Raw genomic sequence first — 25617 nt, forward strand, 5'->3', positions numbered from 1 at the left:
CTGACCCACTGGGGCCTCTAGCCTCTTCAAGCTTGAGTGTGGCAGCTGCATTTCAGGACGCCTTAGAGATGAAAACTTTAGTTCTGCCCCCTGACAGTCTGTTCTGGTTTTGCATTTTAAAACAATTTATCCTAAATGATGTATTTTCTATTATCTTCGTCTCTGTAAAGCAATCTCTTGAATAGCCCCATGTGAGCAAGGTTATCAGCGCTGCATTTCAGTCCATGCTTCTTGATGCTGTAAGTTGTGTAGGTCTTATCATTCATCCCATTTATTCATTAGATTTCCATTTTTCTTCTGTGAATGAAATGCTCCTTCTGCAAACAAGTAACATTTTAAATATTTAAGCCTTTCAGCTAAGTTACCCCCCGCAATTTTCCCTGAGGACTTAGCTTTGCACAGATTTGCCCGCAGGGGCACAGCTCGCTCAGGCTCCCGGAGTTAAGGAGCTTGGTGCTCACTTCATGCCCACAAGCTCACCTGAGAATGTTCTGGCCAGTGTCAGCTGATAGCAGGGAGACTCCCTGGTGGTCTGACGCTTTAGGGGGGTTCCAAACTTTCTGCTCATCTTGACATGTGCAAGGTTCTGAAATAGCAAGGGGACAACTCAACCCTACAGAGCTGTCCACTCTCCAGCTGGGCTCAGCAGCGGCAGATGTGGCACGAGCTGTCCACTTTGTCAACCTCATCCTTCAACTTTCCTCCTTACTGATCAAGGAAGTGTCATTGGCAGAGGACAAGGAAGGACATGCTGAAGAGGGACAGGCCCGAGGCTCCCCAGATCACCCATCAGCTCTAGGACACACCCAGCTGACTAGTGATCTGCTGTTTTGTGCTTTGGAATTTTTAATCAAATATCAAGTATCTGGTTTGCGGCATTTTGAGAGGCTCCTTCTGTAGGGTGCCCTTTGAAGCGAAAATGTCTGATCGAACCCAACAGAGGTCAGTTAAAAGATCACTGCGAGCCCCTTTCTTCTCCGTTCATCAAAACCAAAAGGACACGGCAGTAAGCAGAGCGGGCAAGAGAAACAACATGAAAGTTACCGACTTTGATTCACGCCGATAACCACAAGCCAGAGGGCACTTCGGATATGCGCGGAGAGTAGGGCAAGAGGAACCTTTTGATCTGGACTATTTACATACAAGAGTATCTAGGGAGACTTTGGCAATTTGAGTTCATCAAAATGATGGCGATGTCAGTTTAAGAAAAGCAACATCTTTGCCTATGAAACAGTGATGCTTTGCAACTCAGGTGCGTCAAGAAGACAGTGATATCATTTGAAAAGAAAGCAACAGCTTTTCACACTGTCCTGGGGAATTTGATGATCCCCTTAAGTATTAGATTGTCTCGGTACTAACTGGCTTTATTCGGTTTGCCCCACGCTGCTGGGAATTGGTTGGGAGAGCTCAGAGGTACCCTTCAGCACCTGAAGACTTGTAGGGCAGCCTCCAGGACAGAGAAGAACTGTTTGGCCCAGATGATGATGGTGCCTTGGTGGGGAAAACACGGAAGCCATGTACTATGCATTTCCCGACTACAAACACTCGCAGGGGTTATTTTCTTTCTTGGCTGCCAGTTCCCACTGGGAGATGAAGTGTGTGACATGGAAGAGGCGTGATTGGAACAGGACACCATGAGGGCGAGTGGGGTAAAGTTCATGTGCTCTCTGTGACTAGGGAGACAGTCACCACGTTGGAGCTCTGTCATATGGAAAGCGCCCCCATCTCCCTACGGACAGGCAGGCAGGCCAGTGACTGTGGGTGGATGGCACACCAGGGCAGGAAGCCATCAACTGGTGAACCTACACGGACACATTACAAACACCCAAAGTCCATCATTGACCTTAGATCTACTCCCAGTGTTGTATACACTATAGGTTCGGACAAACGCATAATGACGTTTTAATTTTCAAAAAACAGATGGGATCTATCTAGCCTGATGCTCTATCCTGGTTGAGGATCAAGTAGGCATTGAGAGATATTAATGTTGAAGACCTGAGCTATTTGTGACTGGAGATGATCTTGGAGGTTTTAAGTGGAGTCTAATGCAAAGTCTGTCAACCCCGATACTCCTGCTAGTCTTTAAAGCAGTGGTTGAACCACTTGGATTTTGGGGTGACTATAGTATCCCCATGTAGTAAGCACACTCTGTTCTTTTCATATCCATCCCTCCTAGTCAGCAACTCTTCCAACGAGGAGAAAGTCAAGCTATACTTTGTATTTCCAGCTCTCAGAAGAGTAATGCTGACAGGTCAGAATCAAGTGAAGGATTCACACCCAAGGAGGAGCCTCACTGGTCAACTAGCCTCGGATGTGAGGGCAGATACCTCAAAGGAGGGCAGGAAAATGTATCCCAAAAAATCCCAGCAACCTGTGAAATGTGTGTAGACTAGAAATAAGTCTAATCAAAAAGGCAGAACAGGGCCTCCCCTGGTGGCACAGCAGTTTAGCGCTGGGTTGCAAAGCTGCCCGCAGCCTCTGCAGCACTGGTTCGCCCCCTGGCCACCGGGCGAGGGTCCCACATGGCGCGAAGACCTCTCCTGCCGCCCGCTGCTCCCCTCAGCAGTGTATTTCGTCACTCTGCCTATTCTGTTCCCCGCTCTGGCTCCGGTGAATTCTCTCACCCTCCAGTGCTTCTGACTGTACCCAGTGCTTGTATGAGTAAATAAATAAATCTTAAAAAAAAAAAAAAGGCAGAACAAGTCATCTTAGAGTTAAAAACATCACCCACATAAACCAGGTTTTCCATGTTAGACTATGCTCCTGGAGCAGAAATGGCTTCCTAATGCAGAGCACATCACTGACTCCGGCTCCCCCTCCACATTGCTTTCTCCACTGACTTGTTCCCAGGGAGGGCTTGCTACCCCTCAGCCAGCAGATCAGTCAGCGGGAGAATGAGCTCATCCCTCTGTGTCTGCACATTGGGAGTGCTGGCTCCAAGGTGGCTGATGGAGGCACCTGGCTCTGCGGCTCCAGCTCACCCTCCTGCTGGCTGTGTGTGGGAAGAGGCTGTGGCATGGGGGCTTACCACAGACCTGAGAGAGAAATGTGCTGCTTGGGAGAGAGTGCTCAGGAAGAGGAGGGGGATCTCATGAATGAAGCATCTCATGACAAACACATGGGAAAATGAATAACCTCTTTACTAATCACAGAAAGCGAATTAAAAACACCAAGGCATTAATTAGCTTGGCATGTTTCAGAAAAGAGCCTAACATCTTAATGCCCTTGAGGATGCAGTGAAATTGATATTCCCACACTCTTCTTGCATTCGCACAGCCTTCAGGTGGTGATTTGGAAGACCTTGCCAAGAAATATGCAAAGGTGGAATACCAGTGACTCACTCTCTACCAGGGATTTAACCTGAAGAAATAATTTGAATGTGGAACAAAGAAAATTTCTGCAAGTACAAACGTATTCTTCTTCTTATTTTTATAATGTAAAATCTGGAACCAATAAATGCTCAAAGAGAAGAAAATGTAAATTTTGGTACATTCATACTATGCACTTGAAATGAAGGATATGTTTATATTATGAGATTATGCAGGAAATTTGAAATAGGAAAAAAATGGAGGGATATGTTATGCTCATAACTATGTAAGCATGTATTTTGAAGAATAGAAAGATCTGGGTAAAAATAGATGTGGTATTAAATCTTTCAACTTTGTCAGTGCAATAAGCTTGACATATGGGAGCTGTGTCCACATAAACAGCTGATGTCAGCTGTCCTCCTGGCAGGACATGAACTTTGACTGCTTTCAAGAGCAGTGACTTAAACAGAGAATAGTCTCTCCCAAATAAAAATGGCAATGATATGTTCAGCTAAGTATGCTTGTAATGGATAATATCAGGAAGAACTACATAAATGAAGGGGTATTCCATGTTCATGGATAGGAAGATACAATATGGTCAAGAGGTCAGTTCTTGTCAACTTGATCTACAAACTCAGTGTGAGAGTGTGGGTTCAATAAAAATCCCAGCAAGTTAATGTGATGGAAAGTTTACAGTAAAGTCTTTTGGGAAAAATTAATAGTAACATAAAGGCAGCAAAGGAATAGAGGACATTCGAAATATACTTTCAAATCAACTAGATTCTAGTTGATATCAGCTTTGGCTTCTGGTCCTAACCTGACACAATCTGCTTCACTCACCTTCATACACAGAGCCCTGAGCTGCTAGGCCTGGCCTTCCCAGGGCATCAGCCATCTCCATCATAATCATAGTCACCTCATCGCGAACTTTTTTCTAGAACAAATACAACCTTTCCGGAAAGGCCAAGTACACCCCAAGATGAAGCTCTTCAAAGAAGTCACTCTTTGGTACATAAGGAATAAGACCAGGACAAAGGGGTGATCGAGTAAGAATGGCCAACCTGAGCCTCCCACAACTCAGGAATGTGAAGTCATTTCTGGAAGTGACAACCAGACAACACTGTGTCCAGGTGCCCAAGAGGAAAAGAACCACTGTTCACACTTGGTATTTCATATTCTCTCTTCCACAAGTAGTGGTAATTACAAGTATCCCCGAAGTCTAATTTGTATATTCCACTCTCCTAGTCAAGCAAAGATCAAAATGAATCCATAGAAAAGTGACGACCGGAAGCTGGTAATAAGAAGAATAAAAAGCAAAAATATTGATTTTGCAAATATGTTTTCACTCTAAAACTGTTGGATCATATGGTTGTAAGCTAAGTATGTGTTTATAAGAACCTGTCAAGCCATTTTCCACCGTGGCCATGCCCTCTTCATTCCCACCAGGGTTTTTGGAAGTTCTACTCTCTCCACATCCTTGTCAGCATTTGGTATTGTCAGTATTTTAATCCCCATCACTATTCCTTATCTCTCCTCGACCCTTTCTTTCTGCTTTCTCTCTTAACCTCAGAAACCTACCATCTTTTATTAATGTCCATTGTGTGACTGTACCATTATTTGATTAATTTGATTAATTAATTGTATTACTGAAGCCAGTTGGGAACCCTGGTTATTACTTTATTATCGCTTAAAAAAATGGGCAGGACTATCAGGCCGAGAAATTAGTTTCAAGTCTACTTTGGAATCTGCTTTGAATAATAAATATATTTAAGGGTGACATCAACTCTAAGTTAGTGCCAAGTTAGCTCAAATCACAATAGATGTTAGGACATTTCATGCGTGCCGTAATTACACATTAAACTCACCCAGGAGAGCGGGATCAGAGCTACCTCCTCCCTCACTGGACGTCAGGCCTGGCTCCGTGTTTGGCACTTCGTAACTTCAACGAATAAGGGGGTAAATGAATGAACTAGATAAAGGCTACTGTCTTTAGGGCTTCCCCCAAAGCCAATGCAAACAAAACTCAAAACTCTGAGATTTGGAAAACATTAAGTGCCCTTTGACAGGAGGCGTGGAGAAGACCTGCATTGTAAATGGGATGATGTCATGTTCTGGGGCGCGGACATCTCATATGCATCCTGTGATACTCCCTGTGGCTGAGTGTGTCTCCCGTCTGGCATATGCTGTCATTACGGACATTTAATTAATAAAACTGCCAACCTCCTAACTCCACCTTTTAAATCTCTGTCCTTTCAAGCAGTAATTGCTGTGCAGTTACCTAATTTCCATATGATTTTCTTAACAAGGTGCTAATTTCGTGGTCGAAATGACACTCCTGGAGGCTAACCGGATTCAAGGCGTCCAGACAGCCTCGGCCAAATGCAGGAAAAGTCCTTGTTCTCACAGGTACCTTTGCCCCTTCAAGCTTCTGCAGGGAGATTGCAGCATCAGGACTGCTCTGCGGCGGGGCTGGCCCTGCTGGCCTCCGGCCTGCCAGGCAGCACCACAAAGGCATGAGCAGCGGCCGAGGCACAAAGGTTGTCAGTCCTTGCTTCTGTCTCCTCTCACCACCCTCCATGAGTCTGCGTTCTTATTTGCAGGTTTCTTTTTATTTTTAATTGAGGTAACTGGTTAGAACACTACAGGAGTTGGGGTTCAGGCTCAAGCCCCTTCAGGTGTGTCTCCACATACCCCACCACTGGCCTCTGCACTCCCAGCTCTCCGCCCTCCCTCCCCCTTGTAGCCTCCATCCTGCGGTCAGAGTTCTAGGGTCTGGGAGGGGTTCCCTATCTTTGGAGGATTTGGGCCCTTTCTAGGTTGTGGAGTGAAATCTAGGGTGAGGGAGGGGCTGGGGGCGCCTTCGCTTATTCAGCCAGTGCTCACTGAGCCCGCGGCCGAGTCACACTGGGGGTGCAGGCCTAGACCTGGTGAACCTCCCCTTCAGGAGCTCCCGCTTCCAGGAGCGGAGCGGAGGATCCCTCTTCTGTTGTGGATCCTACTTAAGTGACCCAGCGGCCTAATGCTCCCCTCGGCTTGGCTAAACGTTAGCGAATCAGCTCTCCATGCCCTCACATCCCTTCTCATCCCAGTTGAATGTTCTGATCAACAGGATCGAAGGAAGCTCGCGCTGGGCACGGACGTGGAGATGCCATTTAGTGACAGGAAGGGAAGCCCTGATCACAGAAGAGACAAATGTCTGTTTGTGGGAGACCCAACCTCAGGATAACCACTCACCCCACAGCACACGTCAAGTCTTGTTTTTTCCTTACAGCGCTCAGCACAGTGGCTTCTGGACTTGACCTTTCGCTCCATGGGGGCCATGTCACCCTGGACCCCTGGTGTCTGCAGAATGTTTATTGTGGGAGCAAGGAGCTGAGCGTGACTGTGGATAAGTGTGCAAGAGAATGTGAGCCAGGGCAGAGCACGTCTAATCACCACTGATGTGTTCTCTGGGCAGTCTCTGGGCCACGTCTAGTTAGTTACGCCATCGGGCAGCGAAGGGCACCAGTATGTGTTCAGTTTTTCGATTCTGTAATTTCAATGGATTTCATACCTTTCATGAACTGAATATTCAGGAAGAAAATCAATGGGTTTCATTTGGTAGAACACTTGTAGCGAAATATTTGTCAAAGGAAAAATAAAACACATTGACAACACATTCATGTGCCATCATGATCCTTGATATTCAAAACTGGCTTTCGAGCTCTCCAGAGAAAGCAGGCGCGGTGCTGGCCTACGCAGCTGTGGAGGCTGATAAACCTCGCACTCTCTTGCGTGCAAACTGGAGATCCAGGTTGGTGATGTCGTGAGGGGACCCAAGAGCCAGAGAGCAGATGGTTCAGACTCTAGGCTGATTCTCCAACCCTGTGGGCCTGGACAACCTCGAGCAGATGGATGGGCAGTAGAAGCAACCGGCAGAAAGAGAAGACATCTGTGTTCCTCCTCCTCTTTGTTCTAGTCCAGATTTCACTGGACAGGATGGTGTCCACCCGCGCTGGGAGGGCCATCCTCTCACTCAGTCCACCCCGTCAAGTGCCAATCTCTTCCAAAAATATCTTCCCAAACCCATCTAGAAATGAAGCTGAGCCAGGCACCCAGGCATTCCGTCACCAGGCCAGCCGGCGCCCCCATCTCATCTACCAACAAGTGCTCCACAGTACGCTGCAATTGAAAAAAATGCCAGAAATGTATAAAACATTATTATTTTGAAACTTGAGATGTGCAACAAAAGAAAATAGCTGGCACTTTGTCAACAAGCAGCTCTGTCCCCAGGGAGACAGAGCCGGGGGCACCAGATTCCGGGAACCAGAGCCGGGGGCACCCCTGGTTGAACCGACACTGCCTTGGCCAAGTCTTGACAATATTTGCTGCACACTCTGAAAATCTCATTTGTTCGTTGTGTTATGGACGCAGTTTCCTGTGTCATTAACCAGTTTGTGAGAGACCCAACTATACTGTGAGATAAACTATATTCCTGTGATAAGTGAAACCATCCGATATTTTTCTTTTTCCTTCTGGCTTATTTCACTGAGCATCATTCTTTCTAGCTCCATCCACGTTGCTGCGAATGGCATGAGTTTCTCTTTTTTGACTGCCGAATAATAGTCCATGGTGTATATGGACCACACCTTCTTGATCCAGTCACCTATTTTGGGGCATGTGGGTTGTTTCCAGGTTTTACCTATAGTAAATAGTGCTGCAGTAAACATAGGGGTACAGGTGTTCTTTTGAATCAATGTTTTGATGCAAATACCTTTTTAATGCACTGAATAATAGAGATAAAACTTTGCAATAGCTAATTCCAAAGTAAATATTTTTAAAGCATGATATGTTAAAGAATCAGCGTGATAAAGAGGAATATGTAGCCCAAGCAGAGTTCTTGAATGCGCGCTTTATCACATGAGCTCTTTTAGAAGTCACCAAGTCAGCCCGCTAGGAGGGGCATCCACGGGGTCAGTGTTCTGATGCATGACCGGCTGCCATCTGCTGCCCCAGGGTGACAAGGCATTTCTCCCAGCCACAGCCTTTTCTCGGGGTCACTGGCAAGATTCCCTTTTCACGTATGACATTGACCTTAGTTCACATCAGGGGACATCACCCCTCCTTACACAATTTGTTCAGTGAACAAGAAAATTCAAGTAACTGATTGCCAATGGGTGACATGTTGTGTGGAAATGAAAGAGAATACTGACTTCTGCACGAGATGGAGTTAAGGATTTGATTATCTCCCCCTAGAAATAACTAAAACCATCAGAAATGGTAATGAGGGGTTAGAACTTGGCAGGAAGATAAGGACTGGGAGACATAATAGGAGGGACAGGGACTGGGGCCCTGGGAAACACATATGAACTTGGGGCCCCGGAGACGTAACAGGAGGGAAAAGTCAACAACAGGGAAGAAAAGCAAAGCACTGTGCTGAAAAGTCACCAGTTTGCCCATGTTAGGACGTAGGCGCCAAACAACCAGTCATGATACTGCATGACCCCCTGCGGTTCCCCTGGGCCCCAAACATGAGCTAGAAAACCCTGATAGAATTTTCACCCAGCAGCAACCCCTTTTTGGACCTCTCCTTTCTAGTAGCTGTTCTGCTTCTTATCTGGCCTTATTCTGGAGTATTTTCTCATGTATGCGCCAGCTGGTACTCACACACCTGGTGGGGACCATCATCAGAGCCCCAGAGTGCTCTCTCGTGAGAGGCTGTGCACCTCAGCTCCAGCGTGACCCAAGTTAAGATGGCATTTTACAGACCAGGATACTGAAGGTGAGGATGTTTGACACTTGTTTCCAAGAATAATGGGGTTCACCACCATTCAGACTTTATTTCCTATCTAAGTGCTGGCTTCTGAATTCCAAACGTGTTTTTGTTTTGAAAGTATGGAAAGGGTAATATGCAATCTCCTAAAAGTGCATTGCTAATAGTTTGGTTTATGAGTCTCTAAAAGGTTACCGGATTAATAAAACGGTTTATTACAAAGCAGTCATACAAACTAAAGTTTAAGCTACGATTTATAGACACCCAATTATCTTGTCTTAGAATTCGCCACATTGATAACCAACATGGAAATAGACCAGTTTGTCCCCAGGCTCTGGGGGTTCACGTGATGAGCTTAGGAAACCATGGGCAGAATGACCTGATAAAGAGAAGCTTATGTTTCAGTTTTAGTGGAATAAGGTAAGGATCCTGTTTATAGTAACAGAAGGTTTGTTGAAGCAAAGCTAAGTAAGGTGCAAGAAAGATGCTGACATGACCTTTTCTTGTAGAAAGATGTAAGAGGAAAAAATCAGCACTCTGGCTGGAAATTGACTCCATTTTGACTTTTGAGGACAATAGTGACCTGTTTCTAACTTTCGGTCTTAAGCTTGTCAACAGGGACTTACTTAGCAGTCATCTGAGCGATGGTTGACAGAAATGAACACAATAATCTCCACTGTCCGTGTGTATATGGAATTGCTCGAAATCAAGAGGGGAAATACAAGACCATACTTTGTAACACAGATAATTTTTTCAAACCAAGGTCATGACAATATCGAGAAACAATTCACTTTCTAGTTTTCCCTAAAATATCATGGTGACCTTAAAGTACTTCTAGAGTATTCTTTAGTATTTCAGTATTTTTATCATGTGTGACCAAAATATTAAGCTATTATTATTATTAAAAACATATCAGTTTCATATTTTAATATGAATTTACCTATTCCATAGTTTATATTCCATAGTTAATATTTTATTTTCATTTTCTTCATTTATCCACATATATTGAATTCTGACCTTAGAAATGACAAATTATTCACAGGATGCAGGGAGCATTTTGCAAAGTTGATTTATTTTGGAAGACATCATAAATTAGCTCCCGTGGATGGTGCTGAGGTTGACATCTCTGCTAAAGCTTCTGCCTCTTTTTGGAGAGAAATTAGAAAGAACTAGCTAAATCCTTGAAAATAAACTTTCCTATGCTTGAGGAAAAGGCTTCTGATCAATCACAGTGAATATCATTTCTACAATTTCCAGAATTTTCAATTGCTGCAAAGTTTTATGAGCGTGTGAATATAATTCTGTTGTCAGATATAAGAAACAAAGAAATTTTAAAACCCAGAAATGTAGTTAGTTCCAAAACATTTACATTATGATTTAAAAGGGTAATATTAAATTTTTCATGCTTTATGAAATCAGGCAGTCTGCTATACTTCTTTATAGGTTAAACACTGAAATAAATAATACTAAAACAGCTTTGAAAGTAAGAGTACTATGCCTATGTGTGTTCTGGCTTAATCCCAATAAACCTTAAAACCTTAAGGGGGAAAAAAAAAGCAGATAAATTAATTCTTCTTCATTACAGAAATTAAAAGCACTTCCAGAGAAAGGACAAAGGCATAATTCTCTAAAGTTTGACCAAAAAAATGCAGAGAATGGGAGTTTTAAAACAGTGAGTATAGATAAAATATTCTGTGTCTCCTTTTCTTTTAGGTTTATCACAGTTTAAGGGAACATTTATGCTTTCTGTGCAGTGAATCCTGGCACAAGTGACACCTGTGCATGCAATAAACAGCCCTCCCCACACAGTCACCTTTGCCACGGTGTGGAGATTCACGGTGGGCCAGACTGCTCGCACAGGAGGCCAAATCACTTCACTTCAAATGGCGCAGGGCCTGAGCAGGTCTTATTTATGTCTTCATTTGATTCCCCAGCCTGCGTCCAGAGGCATTTTCAGTTTGCTCATGGACCCAGAGTGACCGCAGAGGGAAAGGAAACCTTTGTTTTGCATCTGTTACCTTTCCGAGAACTATCTGCAGGGTGAAGATGAAATGCCCTCTTCCGCTCGCCAGGCAGCGTGTTGTCATAGCAACAGATGATTCCATAAATTTCAAAAATTCAGCTGGTCAGTATCCCAAAGTAGCAGACAGTCAATATCTTACAAGGTTCTTTCTCTCACCTCTAATTGAGCAAGTGAATTAAATCGGCCTTGGCCGGGGAGCTCAGCCCCAGGTTCACGTAGTGAAAGTGTGTTGGAGCACGAAAACTGACCTTCCCGGCGTGGGCTGACCTTCCCGGCGTGGGCCTCCAGAGGGATTTCAATGAAGTCAGGTTATCAGATTCAATGAATCACTGACTTCCCCCCCAAAGGAATATGTTTGCCAGCTTCAATATCTCAGCCACAGATTGTGGGGAACATCCTCTATCTCAAATGTTCTTTCAAACCCTCGTCCTGCATCCCCACCCTCGGCAGGTAAGTCTGGGGAGTCAGATGTGGGGGGACGTGGCCTCCTTCCCCGGGATCTCCTGGCTTCTTCACTGTCATTTCCTGGCTGGAGAACAGCGCCAGCACACAGAGGGTGCTCAGGCAGCGCACATGGACTGCGTGTGGACCCCGGGGCCGCGGCCCAGGTGAGACCCAGCCTCCGACACGACAGGCCGAGCGGCCAAGCTCGGGGCTTGCACAAGTCCGGGCCCCTTCAGCTGGGGTGTCCCGGGAGCCCTTCCACGCAGGGGCTGGGACGGCGCAGCTCACACCATTGTGGGAGCATCCGTGGGACTGTCTTGCTGCGTTCAGCTTAGAGATGACCAGCCCGGCTCACGCTGGCCGGGAGTGAGCTCCCCGCGCCCCGGAGAGGAGGCAGCAGCTGCGCCGCGCTTGCTGAGACCCAGACAGACTCCCCTTCCCGGGCAGTCAGTCATATGCTGATGGCTTAAAAGAAATTTGCCACTCCATTTCCTGTGAATGGAAACCAAATTGTATTTAAAACAAGAGAGCAATCAATAGGTCCTCGGGGCATCTTTCCTGAGCTCTCGTCCAGCCCGCAGCGTAGACATAACTCCAGCCAGACTGGAAATCACTCTGCTTGGGAGCAATTCCAGTTTCTGGAAGGAAATGACTCACCTTAGATTTACTGTGTCTACATTATGAAATGGCCACGCAGCTGGCGAAGGTGGCGGCCCCTTGGACATCACCAGCAGGTGGACAGAGGCGGAGGACCTCCCACCCCGCCCCGGCTGACATCCACGCAGTTGCCGTGGGCGAGGCTGGTGGAGACAAATCTGGGCTGCACACGTGGTATTTTGTAACAGTAATTTAAACAATAAGGAATTAACTTATCATTTTTCTGATTTGCTGCATCGCGCCAACCCAAACTGGTGGTGGATGCTCAGGCCGGGTGGCAGCTGGAGTTGCCTCCTCCTCCTTCAGGCGGATCTTACCTATTAGGAGGGCTGCCAAGCTGGCCTGGGGTCTCTGAGCTAACCCAAACCGTTTCTTCAGTTTCAGGGAAGGGTTTATGATGCGCTGCTGTGCGCCGCTGGAACCCACATTTCTAAAAGCAAACTCAGGGTTTCTCCTGTGGCCCAAATCTGCCCACACCTGAAGCCCTGAACCCGCGTGTTAGCATGTGGGGACGCAGGTCCGTGATCCCTCCCTGCTTCTCAGGTCCGGCCCCCATCTCTCTGCCCACACCTCCCACTCACTGAAATCTCCCACCCTCAGAATGTCCCACGACTCTGTGCCTGCAGGTTTTCTGTGTTCTGCCCCTTCCCTGGAAGGTCCCTCCATCCTTTCTCACCAGGTAGCCCTCCCTGACCCAGGGGGAGGGGGGCAGAGCACCCAGTTTGAAAGGCCGAGGTCCTGAGGGTCAGCTGCCGGGTGGTCATCACAGGTCAGCCACGCGGCCATGACCAGGACAGCCGGCTCCTCGCCAGCCCATGCAGGGCCACCAGCGCGGCCACAGATAAGTGGCAATACTAAAAAGTGCAAATACTATGAAGTCAATCAAACACCTGATTGAAAGAAAAAGTTATATTTTAACCGAGAGAAAAGCAGTTCATTGTCAAGGTTGCTTCCCAAGACCCAGCTTCCCAAGGGCCAGTGCAGGCTCATGTGGGACACTGTTGTTCACTTTGAACCAGTGTTCTGCGGCTCACGTCAAGGTCAGAATTTTAAAACTAATTAAATATTCATTCCAAATGGGAACCTTTATGAAACCCTAAATCCCACTAATTAAGCTTAGAAAACACCTTGCAATACTAAGGGTCAGAGATTTCACTCCAAAATTCCAGAAAGGCATTTAGACATTCAAATAATTAACAACTGGAGGTTTCATTATTGGTGAAATTACATGGAAAATGCTGTCTATAAACTCCTTTAAATTAACTTGAAAATTTAAACTAACTTCTACTGGATTCAAGCCATCTTACTTTAATTAATTCTTACAAATAATAGGCAATGCTCAATATTTTATCTTCACAATATAGCAGTGTTTATATTCTAGCTTGAGAAAGGCTTTTGTGTACCCAAATTTTCTTTTCCTCTATTTCAACTCAATTTTGACTCTGAAAAGAATGTAATATATACTTGGTTTAGGACCTTTTTCTAGTACTCAGGATTCGAACTAAAGGCAACTGATTAGGACTCAAATCTGGACATTGTTATAATTTCAAAATTGCCCCAAATATTCAACATATTTTAGATTTCACAGTTTTCAGAAATTGAAAGTGTGCACTGAGTACACTAACATATCAAGATTTATGCTTTTGGTTTAGCTTAATTAATGCCAGAAAGGATGATGGTGATGACTGGTAGACAGATGATTACTTAGCTGCTTTCTACACGCCTAAGCATTCAACAATCAGCACTAACTAGGGCTGGTCAAATAGAAGAATGGCAATATTTTGTCTTTATATTGACTTGCGCTTGGTCTCCAAGGATCAGTTCATTATAATTATAGTTTCAGGTGTTTGCTTCTTCAGGCAGTTGGATAAGTAAAGGCTGCATTGATTCCTCATAAACATCTCATTAGCAAAGGTCATCCCCTCAGTTTCTCTAGGGAGCACTCACTTAATCAAAGGGTACATGTGAGAGAACCACCAAGAACAGAGCTTCTCAGGGCCTCCCTGGTGGTGCAAGGGGTTGAGCACAGCGCTGTGAAGCTGTCTGCAGCCTCTGCAGCATGAGTTCGATCCCCAGCTGGCCAGGGAGCTACCCACAGGGCGCAGCAGACCTCTCCTGTCTCCCTGCTGCTCCCCTCAATAGTGTATTTCAGTCAGTCTGCCTGTTCTGCTCCCCACTCTGTCTCTGGTGAATCCTCTGGCCTGTACCACAGTTCTTGCATGCATAAATAAATATATCTTTAAAAAAAAGAGCAGAGCTTCTCATTCCCCATCTGTTCTCAGCGGCGCTGGCTCTACCCCGCCTAAGCCCGCGCTCATCCGTCATTAATGTGGATGGCGGCGGCGGGACCATCTATTAAGGCCCCAGGTCATGCCCTTAAGTAAGAAAAACTTCATTTAAAAACCATAAGATAAAGCTGTGTGACATGACATCTACTTTGGCTAATAAGGAAAAATGTTCGTAAAAATGGGATGAGACTATTATAAACCAACATAGAAACGGTCAGTTTAGTATATTCCTGTTGGATTATTCTGCTATTGTTTTATCAAATTAAGAAGAGAGAGAGCCAGGAAGACAGAAACACTGGGGTGGGGGAGACAGAGAGAGAGAAACAGAGAAAGGAGGAAGAGAGGAAGAAAAGGGAAAAGGAATAAGGGAAATAGAAACTTAAAAACCCGGAATTCTCACACTGACAAAGAGGTTCAAGTGAAAAATATTGTTTTCCGCACACCCAGGAAGAGTTTATTTTAGACTTGGCCGTGGTTAATCACTGCCCTGTTATAAAGCTGACTTTTCCAGATCACAGCTTACTGCAGGCAGCCTGTGCTTTACCCGGCAAGTATAAGCAGGAGCTACAAGATGAATAGAGTTGCACATCACTCTTGTATCCAAGAATCCTCAAGGCCTCTACTACATTCCTGTGACTCTCTGCATATAGCTTTTTAAAAAAAAGATAATCGGCATTTTGTATCCCGAAAAAGTGCCAATCCTGCTGAAACTGAAGCTGAACCAGCTGTTTCCTGGACACCTGGGGAGGTGGTGGGTGCAATTCCAGGACAAGGGACCAGCATGGAGGCGCAGAGGCGGGAGAGGCAGCCAGCCTTGAACATGCACAACTGGAGGGCCCCCTGTTCCCCAAAACTGGCCTCCAGCATCCTGAGCTGTGTGCGTCACTGACAAAGAGATGAGGCATTCCTGCCTGGCTTCACACGCCAGCGAGTTGAGTCTTGGCCTAATCAGGCTGGTCTAGGCCTACTCTTCATCCCTCATCGGGGTTTTATCCCCATTTCATCCACTGCTCTGCGCGGGCGCGGGCTGGTGTGGGGGCAGCTGCCGGGCACCTCCCACCAGAGAGACATTTTGCTGTATTATCTCTGAACCAAATTCCCATGGCAACCAGGATTACATTTCACTTGAAAATGTCTTCTTAGAAAGTGTTCGATTGTCTTAAATTACAAAGTTAAAATGGTCTTGTCAAGAAATGATTTATATTATGAAAACTTAAGCAATAGTATTGTCTTTCCAGTTAGAGTCAACAGAACATGAACGAGAGAGAGAGATGAAGATTGCCCGCAGGAGGGGGAGGCGATGACAGAGACCAGGGAGGGGCGTGGGGTGAGTGCTTGTGAGGGAAGGAAATAGCCAAAAGCAGATGCCGAAGAGCCATGCTGGGAATTTAAAGCATGGAATCAGAAGGGGGTGGGGGGCTCCCCAGAGAAGGCGCGGGCCTACCTGTGGCCAAATAGAGGATGTGCATGAGGGCGTCCCGGCCCTGCACCACGTCCACGGCCACGTGGGAGAAGCGGCTGCTGTCCTCCAGGAAGGCCGGCACGGGGGTGACCGGCTGCACCACCTCGTGCATCAGGATGAGCTTCTGGGCGTCCTGCAGGTTCCTCTCCGTCAGGTTCACGTACGGACCCTGGTCCATGGTGCCGCACTGCAGGGAGACAGGCTGTCACTGGGGCCCAACCTGGACCCACCCGGACCCACCTGGATCCACCCAGACCCACCTGGACCACCTGGACCCACCTGGACCCACCTGGATCCAGGCTACTCCAGTGAGGCCACCACGGAAACCAAATACGCCCAGCAGATAACTGAGGTCTGCACACACCGGGGCTTCTCTATCCCCCCAAAGCCCCAGCCTTGGCCTCCTTCTCAGTGTATATGTGAACCCATCACTCTTGGGGGTCTCTCAGTTCTACCATAAAGAGTATGGATTAGAAGTGAAAAAATACAGAGTTTATGTTATTGCTAACTTTAATTTGAACAGCGCATGCATAAACACTCCTCGGCATATTTTAAGTCACTTGGGAGCTGTCAGTCTAAATGCGTATTATTATGTCTGTCTGAGAAATCAGGTACCCAAATTGAAAATGCAGCAATCAAGTACATCGTATAGATTTATTACTTTCCCTGCTGGAGCAAAGGGCCTATAAGCCACAGAAAGGGAATTAGTCGAGTTTCATCGAGAGAGCCTGCGATATCTTTTGCAGCAAATTCACTGGGCTGTGGAGAACTACGCTCGCCTTATGGCTCTACACTATTCCAAGTTATAAGAAATAATAAACTTACTAGAAATCTGAGATGTGTTGTAAAGATTTGGCATAGTGAGAAGCAGCAGGGAAGGGGAGAGATAAGAGCAGGGGAAAGATAAAAGAAGAACAAAGAGGAATAGAGGCAAATTGAGAAGTTTGCAAGTAGAGGAAAACTAGAAGGGAAGTCTTCCCTACAATTTCCAGTGTCTTCCTTTCTGTGATGTTGGAGATACAGTTTGTGTTTCTTCTACAAAGAGTGTATATAACATCCAGGTACCAAATATGTAACATTTGGATTTTTAAAGGTTTTTTCTTTGCTTTAGAAATCTGAGACTCTACCTTTATGCACTAAGGAATGGCATCCTGGAAACACAGATGTGTATGTGACGATGCCTCACCTCGGGCCAGTGGGAGAGGCGCTGCTGGGGGCAAGGCAGCGAAGGTGGCCAAACTCGAGACAATAGTAGGAGCACGTCCTGGGAAAGCCAGGGCCTCTGAGGATGGAGCTCGGTGGTCAACATGGGAAAGACTTGGGATTGGAGAGGGCATCTCGTCAAGTTACTCAGCTGCAGACTCAGCTGGAGGCCAAACACGTATTCCTCAATGCCACCCCTTGAAGGGGAGTAGATCACATCTGCCAGCACCCTGAGGCACGTACAGTGAGCTCTCCAGAGATCAGGAGTCAATGAATTTTATACTCTGATTTTGCAAGGAAAAAGTGCTTAGATAATGAGCCTTTGTGTGTCTTTGGAGGTGGCAAACTCCATGTCATTAAAGAACATAACAGTCCCAAAATAATAAAGCTAATGTCATTCCCTGAAATAAGATTGTGTGTGTCTGATTTTTACTTAGAAAGGTATAAATCATCATTAGAGCATTTTCTTCTTTAAAAAAAATTCATGTACGGGCTTCCCCGGTGGCGCAGTGGTTGAGTGCTGGGCTGCGAAGCTGCCTGCAGCCTCTGTAACACCAGTTCGATCCCCGACCACCGGCGAGGGTCCCACATGGCGCGCAGACCTCTCCTGCTGCCCGCTGCTCCCCTCAGCAGTGTCTTTCGGTCCTTCTGCCTGCTCTGCTCCCCGCTCTGGCTCTGGTGAATTCTCTCACCCTCCCGCGCTTCTGACTGTACCCAATGCTTGAATAAATAAATAAATATTTTAAAAATAAATAAAAAGAAATTCACATATATGTTAGGAGAAAACCAAAATGGCTACAGAGACATTTTTTCTGTTAGAATAAATTCAGACATAGTATATAGCCCCAAATACCGTGTTATATAAAGAGCATGTGGGTAATTTGCGCCATGGGACCTGCCTACTGTCAGGCAGACACGCTGGGGCAGTGCTTGTCTGGGCTGAGTCCAGCCTTCCATGGGCCACTAGCTCTGCACCTCCAAATGCTCTTTGGGGCCAGGAAAATATTTACTGGCTCCACAGTAGCGGGGAATGAGGTACTTTTTTCTCTGCTGAGTTTAGGCTTTGACTCTTGCTTACTATGTCTCTAAGCTTAAGTAACTTACTTTTCTATGTTGCTTTTATATAATGGGGTAATAGTATTATCTATGAGTAAATAGACTTAATGCATTTAAAATGGTACCTGGAACATAATAAATGTTCCAGAAGAGTTAGCAGAGATCATTTGTTTCCAATAACTGAACATTAATATGAAAATAATGAACAGAAAACAGGAGCTCATGAAAAATCGCTCTGAGATGAGTTGAATTATCTGAAATTTTACAATAATATTTCTTAATTACGTTTATTTAAAATAATCCATTAGTGCTTTTGAGTTACTTGCTGGGGCTGCTGGAACAAAGTAGCAGACGGGGTAGCGTCAACAACAGAAGTTATCGTCTCAAGCTACTGGAAGTTCTGTTAAATTCGGCCCATGGAAAATGAGGCAATATTTAAATTCAATTAAATTTCCAGTGTGTCTCTTACCTTGATGAATGTTAGTCAATTTTATCTTCATTCATGTATCAGCCTAAATTATCTCCTTATAAAACACAAGCATACTTGTTAGGATGAAAGCTTTTACTAACTTTATTTTTTTTTATTTTAAATTTTTTAAAATTTTCTTACATCAGTGTATATTTTTGTAAGTTTTTAATAGCTTGTCAGGAAAAGCCAGACCCGGCCTCACATCCTATCACTACCCTGCAGGAACCACACCACGCCAACGAGGCACGAGGCACTGCTCTGCGTGGGGTGGGCTGTCCACCTGGCCCAGGCATTCCAAGTGTTCCTGGCAGAGGAAAATGCTACCCAGAACCTGGCAGCTCTGCAGAATCCCAGTGTGACCCTCCAGATCTGGAGCAAAGCTCTGCAGCTGGTGCCCACAGCTCTCTTGAGAGCCTCTGCTGCCCACTGCACTCTCCAGAGACAGACCTCCCACCCCTGACCACTGAGTGATCATCCAACCAGATCTGACCTTCAAGAAGGGGCTGACATCGGGGCCACCAGGTCATCCAGGTGAGTGTCCCACTGGCACGCTGTCACCAAGTGAAGGTTGTACAGGTGCGATCTGGCTCGAGCAGGACCCGAAGGAAAGCAGGGCACGTAAGACTCAGGCTTGTGCACTCATTGCCTCCTCCCTCTCAACACTAAGGTGGCCACATGGGAACGCCCTCGGGCTTGTTAAGAAGGAAAACATGGAGTCCAGCTCACACGTCATCCTGTGGGCTATGCCTCGTCCCAGCTCAGTGCACTGTGGGTGCTCGGCCGACTCCACAGCAGCCCAGTCTCCAGAGCCCAGCAGCACAGGAGGAAGGCCTCCTGGCAGGGCAGGACGTCCGGGACTGCTGGGGCTTTTCCCTTAGGCGGCGCCATGAGAGCTGCACGAGCAGCTTGAGCCTGGGTCCGAGCAGGAGCTGAAAAGAAACAGAATTGGTGACGGGTGACAGGGAGTTCTGGGGAGGAGGTCTGCGGCCAGGTGGGGACTGTGGAGGTTCTTAGTGTGAAGCTACGTTATCCCGTCGTAAATGCTGCTGAAGAAATGCTAGGCGCAGAGAAGCTTAAATTGGTAACTTGTAGTCTTGGGGGGTTGAGGGGGGCGTCACCAGCGCTCTGAAAGCTGTGGAATCTGTGGTGCTTCTCTCCACGCAAATCCTGTGCAGACCACACTTTCTGGAGGGTCTTCATTTTCTGATCTATTTTGTTTCTGTTTAAAATAGGTTACTTTTTTTCAATTTCCTTATTTGTTATTTTTATTAAGTGATTGTCTCATATAACCCATGTCGCCAATCTTTACCCACATCAGGAAAGTCCTTTTAAAATAGCACAGATCTGTGGACAACTGGAAACCAATTTGTTAGGAGATTTCAACTCTTTTTTTTTTTTAAGATTTATTTATTTATGCATGCAAGAGCTGGGGCAGGGGCCAGAGATGTGGGGGTTGAGAGGAATCACCAGAGACAGAGCAGGGAACAGAACAGGCAGATTGACAGAAGCACACTGCTGAGGGGAGCAGCGGGCAAGACAGGGGAGGTCTGCTGCACCCTGTGGGTTGCTCCCTGGCCAGCCAGGGAATCAAACTCATGCTGCAGAGGCTGCGGACAGCTTCACAGCCCTGCGCTCAACCCGCTGTGCCACTGGGGAGGCCCTAAATTCATATTTATTGATACAAATATGAATCTTCAATGTCTTATAGTCTATTTTTTTTTCTTACTCTACACTATCTTTAACTGAGCTCTAGCCCATGACCTATTTAGGTAAAACTGAACTGATAAAAAAAAATGAACTAATCCTCTAACAGAAATGGCACTTGCTCTCTTTCATCAGACATTCTAAATTCGGTTAATTTGGTTCCTCTCATCACCATCTTCCTCTCATCACCATCTTTAAACATCCTGCCACTCCTCCGCTAACTCAGTAAAGAGTCTGCCATTTCATTCCAGAGAGTTCCAGCTTCCCTTTCGGAATGGCTTCGTCCCCTTAACCATTTTCCTATAGCTCAAGCGCTCTGCCACCTCATGACCTCGTCTCCAGGTCACCGTGGAAAAGAGGCAAGACATTGTAGCATCAGCTCCTGCACTTGAGAACACCAGCATGCCCGCAGCCTTTCCAGTCTGAGTAGTTAGAACTGAGGCGAGAGTCGAACGATGAAGAGCGTAAGGGCTGGCTGTGTTCAGCATAAGGCCACATAGATGGCATTTGGTTAGCTAATGTGAATTAAGAAATTCCAGTGGTATTACGGGTGGAAAAGAATCAAGATGAAGGAAGGACACATTTTCTAGTTTTCTAGTACAAAGCGCAATAGAGGTAGCAAGTAATTTGCTTTTGCAAGTGTTTTCATCAACTCAAAGACCCGACTGAGTGAAAGTTTTTACTGGGCGAGGGGAAAACGACTCTGTCACTGGATCCAGAAGGGGTTTCAAAGGGCCCCGTTTCCTCTGCAGCACCCCCCGACTTTGCAGACAGTGCTGGAGGACACAGAGCTCAGAGGCTCTGTAAGAAAATGAATGCGGTGGCCAAAGGATCTGCAAGCTGGGGTTTTCATTTAGCCCCTTAGGAAAATTTGGGAGGCATGCTTTACAGCACAGTGACAACGTTTATAATCAGAGGCAGAGTCTGATCAAAAACCTCGCACACTGCAGACTTGAGCTCATAGAAGTGTGGCACTCAGGCTAGAAACGATCAGTGGAGAGATGTTCCTTATCTTAGTTTTCATTGTTGCGGTTGATCCACTTTTCGGCCCAGAATACTCTACACGAAAGCAAACTATCCTTGGAGGCAAACCCTTTCCATATTTTACTTGCATTCCCACCTCTGGGCCGTGGAAGTTTAATCATATTTTCTTCAACAAAAAGAAACTGTGAATCCCATGAATCTTCTTAAGACAACTCCAGTGTTCTGACATCAGGTTTCCTAACAAGTCACCCTGGGAATCCGCAGGCAAAGGTGAGAGCTTACAAAGCAGTTCCCAAACAGTTCTCCTGTACTGGAGAGTTTGCGGGATGCTAAATGAGAGCACAAAGCACCCCAGACTTCATTCTCCGGGATTCCTTTGGGCAGCCTACCTGGATCTCTTTTTCCTTCCACCTCAAAATGTTGGTGCAAACCTCCTCTGCAGAACATCGGGCATTTACTCAGAAAAAAAATGAGTGCATTTCGCCTTCTGTAAGCACATTGACGCATCCACATGTGCATTTTTTGTTCGCTTTACCCCAGCTGTGCACCCGTGGAAACAGCGCGCCCACCGCACACCTCAGGTGCCGTTTCTGCACGGGGACTCCCCACAGCGGACAGGAGCGCCGAGTCTAAGGGAGGCTGCTGCAGGGAAAGAAACCAAGGCCACGGGGTGCCTTGTGCACCCAGTTCACAGGTTGCCTTTCCGAGAACAGGTCACGGAACTGGCAGGAGTCGTTGGATGAAGACGCGTCCCGGCAGCGTGATGGGCACCAGCGGGTTCGCTGTCCCTGAGCAGCGCCGGGTGGGGGACACTGTCCGCGCTCACGGCAACGGAGCTCCGCTTCCAACAGCAGCAGCAGCAGCGCGGCTGCACCAGCCCCAGCCCAGGACCGGACACCCGGCTGCGCCCTCCCGCCGAGATCCGGGGCGTCGGGGCGCGGCCGAGCTCCTAGGGGCTCCCTCCCGCCAGGCGGCCCCGCGCCTGGGTGGCCGGGCCGAGCCCCGGGAGGGCCAGAGCCCTGCGGTCCGTGCTGCTCGGGCCCAGCCTGCTGCGGGGGCGGGAAGGGGGGGGGAGGCAGTCGCAGACTTTAATGATTCTTTGGGTCAAAAAAGGGTCAAGCTGGGGTAAGTCAAGGCCGGGTGTCTGCCCGGTTAATGTCCACTGGAATCAGAGTGATGCCGGGCGGAGGGAGTCCGCTGGAGCACGTGGGAGGGAGAAGGAAACAAGCAGCGACACAAGGGAGGACCCGGAGTGGGGGCGGGGCCGAGGGCCCGGGGCCCGGGCGGGGGCCAGCGCGGGGACCTGGTCCAGCCCTGGTCCCGGGCAGGTGGCGGCCCGCCAGGCCCCGCCCACAGCCCACCAGCCCCCGCCCACAGCACTCCAGGCCCCGCCTACAGCCCAACAGGCCCTGCCCACAGCCCTCCAGACCCCGCCTACAGCCCTCCAGACCCCGCCTACAGCCCTCCAGGCCCCGCCTACAGCCCTCCAGACCCCGCCTACAGCCCTCCAGACCCCGCCTACAGCCCTCCAGGCCCCGCCTACAGCCCTCCAGGCCCCGCCTACAGCCCTCCAGACCCCGCCTACAGCCCTTCAGGCCCCGCCTACAGCCCTTCAGGCCCCGCCTACAGCCCTCCAGACCCCGCCTACAGTCCTCCAGGCCCCGCCTACAGCCCAACAGGCCCTGCCCACAGCCCTCCAGGCCCCCCCTACAGCCCTCCATGCCCCGCCCACAGCCCTCCAGGCCCCGCCCACAGCCCTCCAGGCCCCGCCCACAGCCCTCCAGGCTCCCCTCATACACGAGCCGCGTCCAGGTTTTGACTCGCGCCCCCGGCCCTGCTTCCCATTGGCCGTGCTCCGAGGCTGTGCGCTGGGCGCAAGCAGGTTCAGGGCTGGCGGGCTGGGGAGGGTGGGTTGGGGTGAGGGGGGGCGCGAGCAGGTGCAGGGCTGTGGGGGGTGCGAGCAGGTGCAGTGCTGTGGGGGGCGCGAGCAGGTGCAGGGCCGTTGTGGGGCGCGAGCAGCTGCGGGGCCGGCGGGGGGCGCTGTCCGCGCGGCCGCGGCGGGTGAGGACCGGGTCGCCGCCGCCCACCTGCAGCCTCCCGGCGAGCGGCCCGGGCCCGGGGCGGCGGCGGGGCAGGAACACGCTACGCGCCGGGCGTCGGGGCGCGGGCACCGGGGATGCCCGAGCGGGACCCGCGGGGGCCGGGGACCTGCCTCTGAGAAACGGGGTGCGGCCGCGGGGCAGGGGTGAAGGGCGCGTCCCCAGGGCCCTCAGCCCCGCGGGGAGGAGCGGAGGGAAGCGTGTCCTCGCCAGGGCCTCTGTCTGGCCGGCTTGGCCGGCTGTGAGCGGCAGCCCCGGGGCGGCTCCCAGGCCCGGAATCCCGTGGAGTCAGCGGCTCTGCGCCTCGCGGGTGGGTCGCCTCCAGCAGCCGGGAGGGCGGGAGCGGAGCGATGCCGGAGCAGACGGGCGGCCGGTGATTAGGTCCGACGCTGTCACACAGCAGCAAACACCTTCGCCCTCCGCCCGGTGAGAGCGCGCGGGGCTCGCGGCCCGACCCCGGCAGGTGCCTGCGACGAGCGTCCTGGGATTCTAAGACGCGCTTTCTTGCTTGTGGAAGGGGCTGGCTCGGCCCCAGGGCGCTGCTGTCGCACTCGGGGCTCAGTTGGCCTGTGACCGTCACCCTCGTGCTTTCCTCAGTCACCAGCAGCTTGGGGTGCGGGAGGAGTCTAGGGGCTGCCTGCAGCAAGAGGAACGCCTGGGGTGGAAGCAGGGCTTCCCCGTGTGCCCTGCAGCCGAGGACTTCTACTTTCATTAAATGGACCACCAATGTCACATCCAAAAGCGTAATAATAAATGAGAAAAGCGCCTTATGGGGAATCCACCCCCTCTTTTGCTCGACTCTTTGGCCACTGCACTCTAAACAACATTTTACAGACTCTGTAAGAGGAGGCAGATGTCGTGAGAATTCTCTTTTTAATTCTGCCAGTAGGAAGAAGAGCTCATGAGCAACAGAGCAGTCAGAGGAAGACTCAAAAGCTGAGGAACAGTAAGGAGCTTCCCAGCTTCGGAGGCTTCGTTTGTTCAATGCGTGTTTGGTCTCTGCACTCCTCGGAGAAACTAGTACACCTGACTCTAGGGCCAGGAATGACCACCGTGCAGGTTCTCTGTGATCCAGCAGTCCGGGTAAAGGAGGAGTCCTGGAGCTCTCAGCTGGTTTTTTTGCAGGTCTTTTATTGGGGTTCACCAGGCATATGGCAGGCAGGGGTGTTGGCTGGGAGGCTGGCAGGCCTCCCAGCCCCCAGCAAGTCTTCACTCTATCTGGGCTCTCTGGCGTTCGTTCTGCTGCTTCTCGGCTTCTCTTTCGGCTTCTGGTTCGGCTTCTTTCTCAGCTTCTTCTGGCATTCCTGTGACGCCACCCTTAAAAGCAGTCTTAGCGCAGGTGTACCCACTTCAGGTACCCGCCATCAGGCATGCATTCAGAGTTCCCTGATGGCAGAAAAGCCTGACACCTTTTACCTTACCCTACACTGTCCCAGGACTTGGGATTCTAACAGTCTCCTCACACATCTCTAAGGAGCTGACCCATGTGGGAGCTACCCACAAGGCGCGGCAGACCTCTCCTGTCTCCCCGCTGCTCCCCTCAGCAGTGTGTTTCGGTAGATCTGCCTGCTCAGTTCCTCACTCTGTCTCTGGTGAATCCAAGTCTTTACCCCCTGGCTTGCTCCCTGGCCCTGACTGTCACTGCTACCTGACAGCTGCTACCCTGCTATCTGTCGGCAAAAACAATGTAAAACACTTGTTTGCTTTTCCAAAGATTAAGGCAGAAAAGGAAACAGTGGCTCCAATCCTTGAGAAAAAGAATCCAATTCACCAACTTTCTTGATTACTTTGAGTGAACAGACACATTTTAAAGCATTGTGAATGTTTATGACAAATAATCGTGAATTTTTGCAAAGTATTTTGGAGGAAAGTGGTGTCTAAACAGCTGTTCAGTGGAGCTGACAGAGTGCAGCATAAAATGAATGTATCTCTTCCTGCCGTTACTTATTCTGGCAGGTAACTGTGGGAGCATTTTGTTCCACTAAGGCTAATTAATCTCTCCTGATGCCTCTCAGAGAGTAAGAATCATATTTTGAAATGTATTTTAATTCTGCAAAAATATTTCACTTTATGGTGCTAAGCATATGTTTATGTAATTATAAATAGTAGAAAAGTTTCAATACATGCATTATGTATATTGCATGAATGTATTTTTTTTAAGATTTATT

The sequence above is a fragment of the Talpa europaea genome, assembly GCF_964194135.1.
Source record: "Talpa europaea genome assembly, chromosome: 5".
Taxonomy (NCBI): domain Eukaryota; kingdom Metazoa; phylum Chordata; class Mammalia; order Eulipotyphla; family Talpidae; genus Talpa; species Talpa europaea.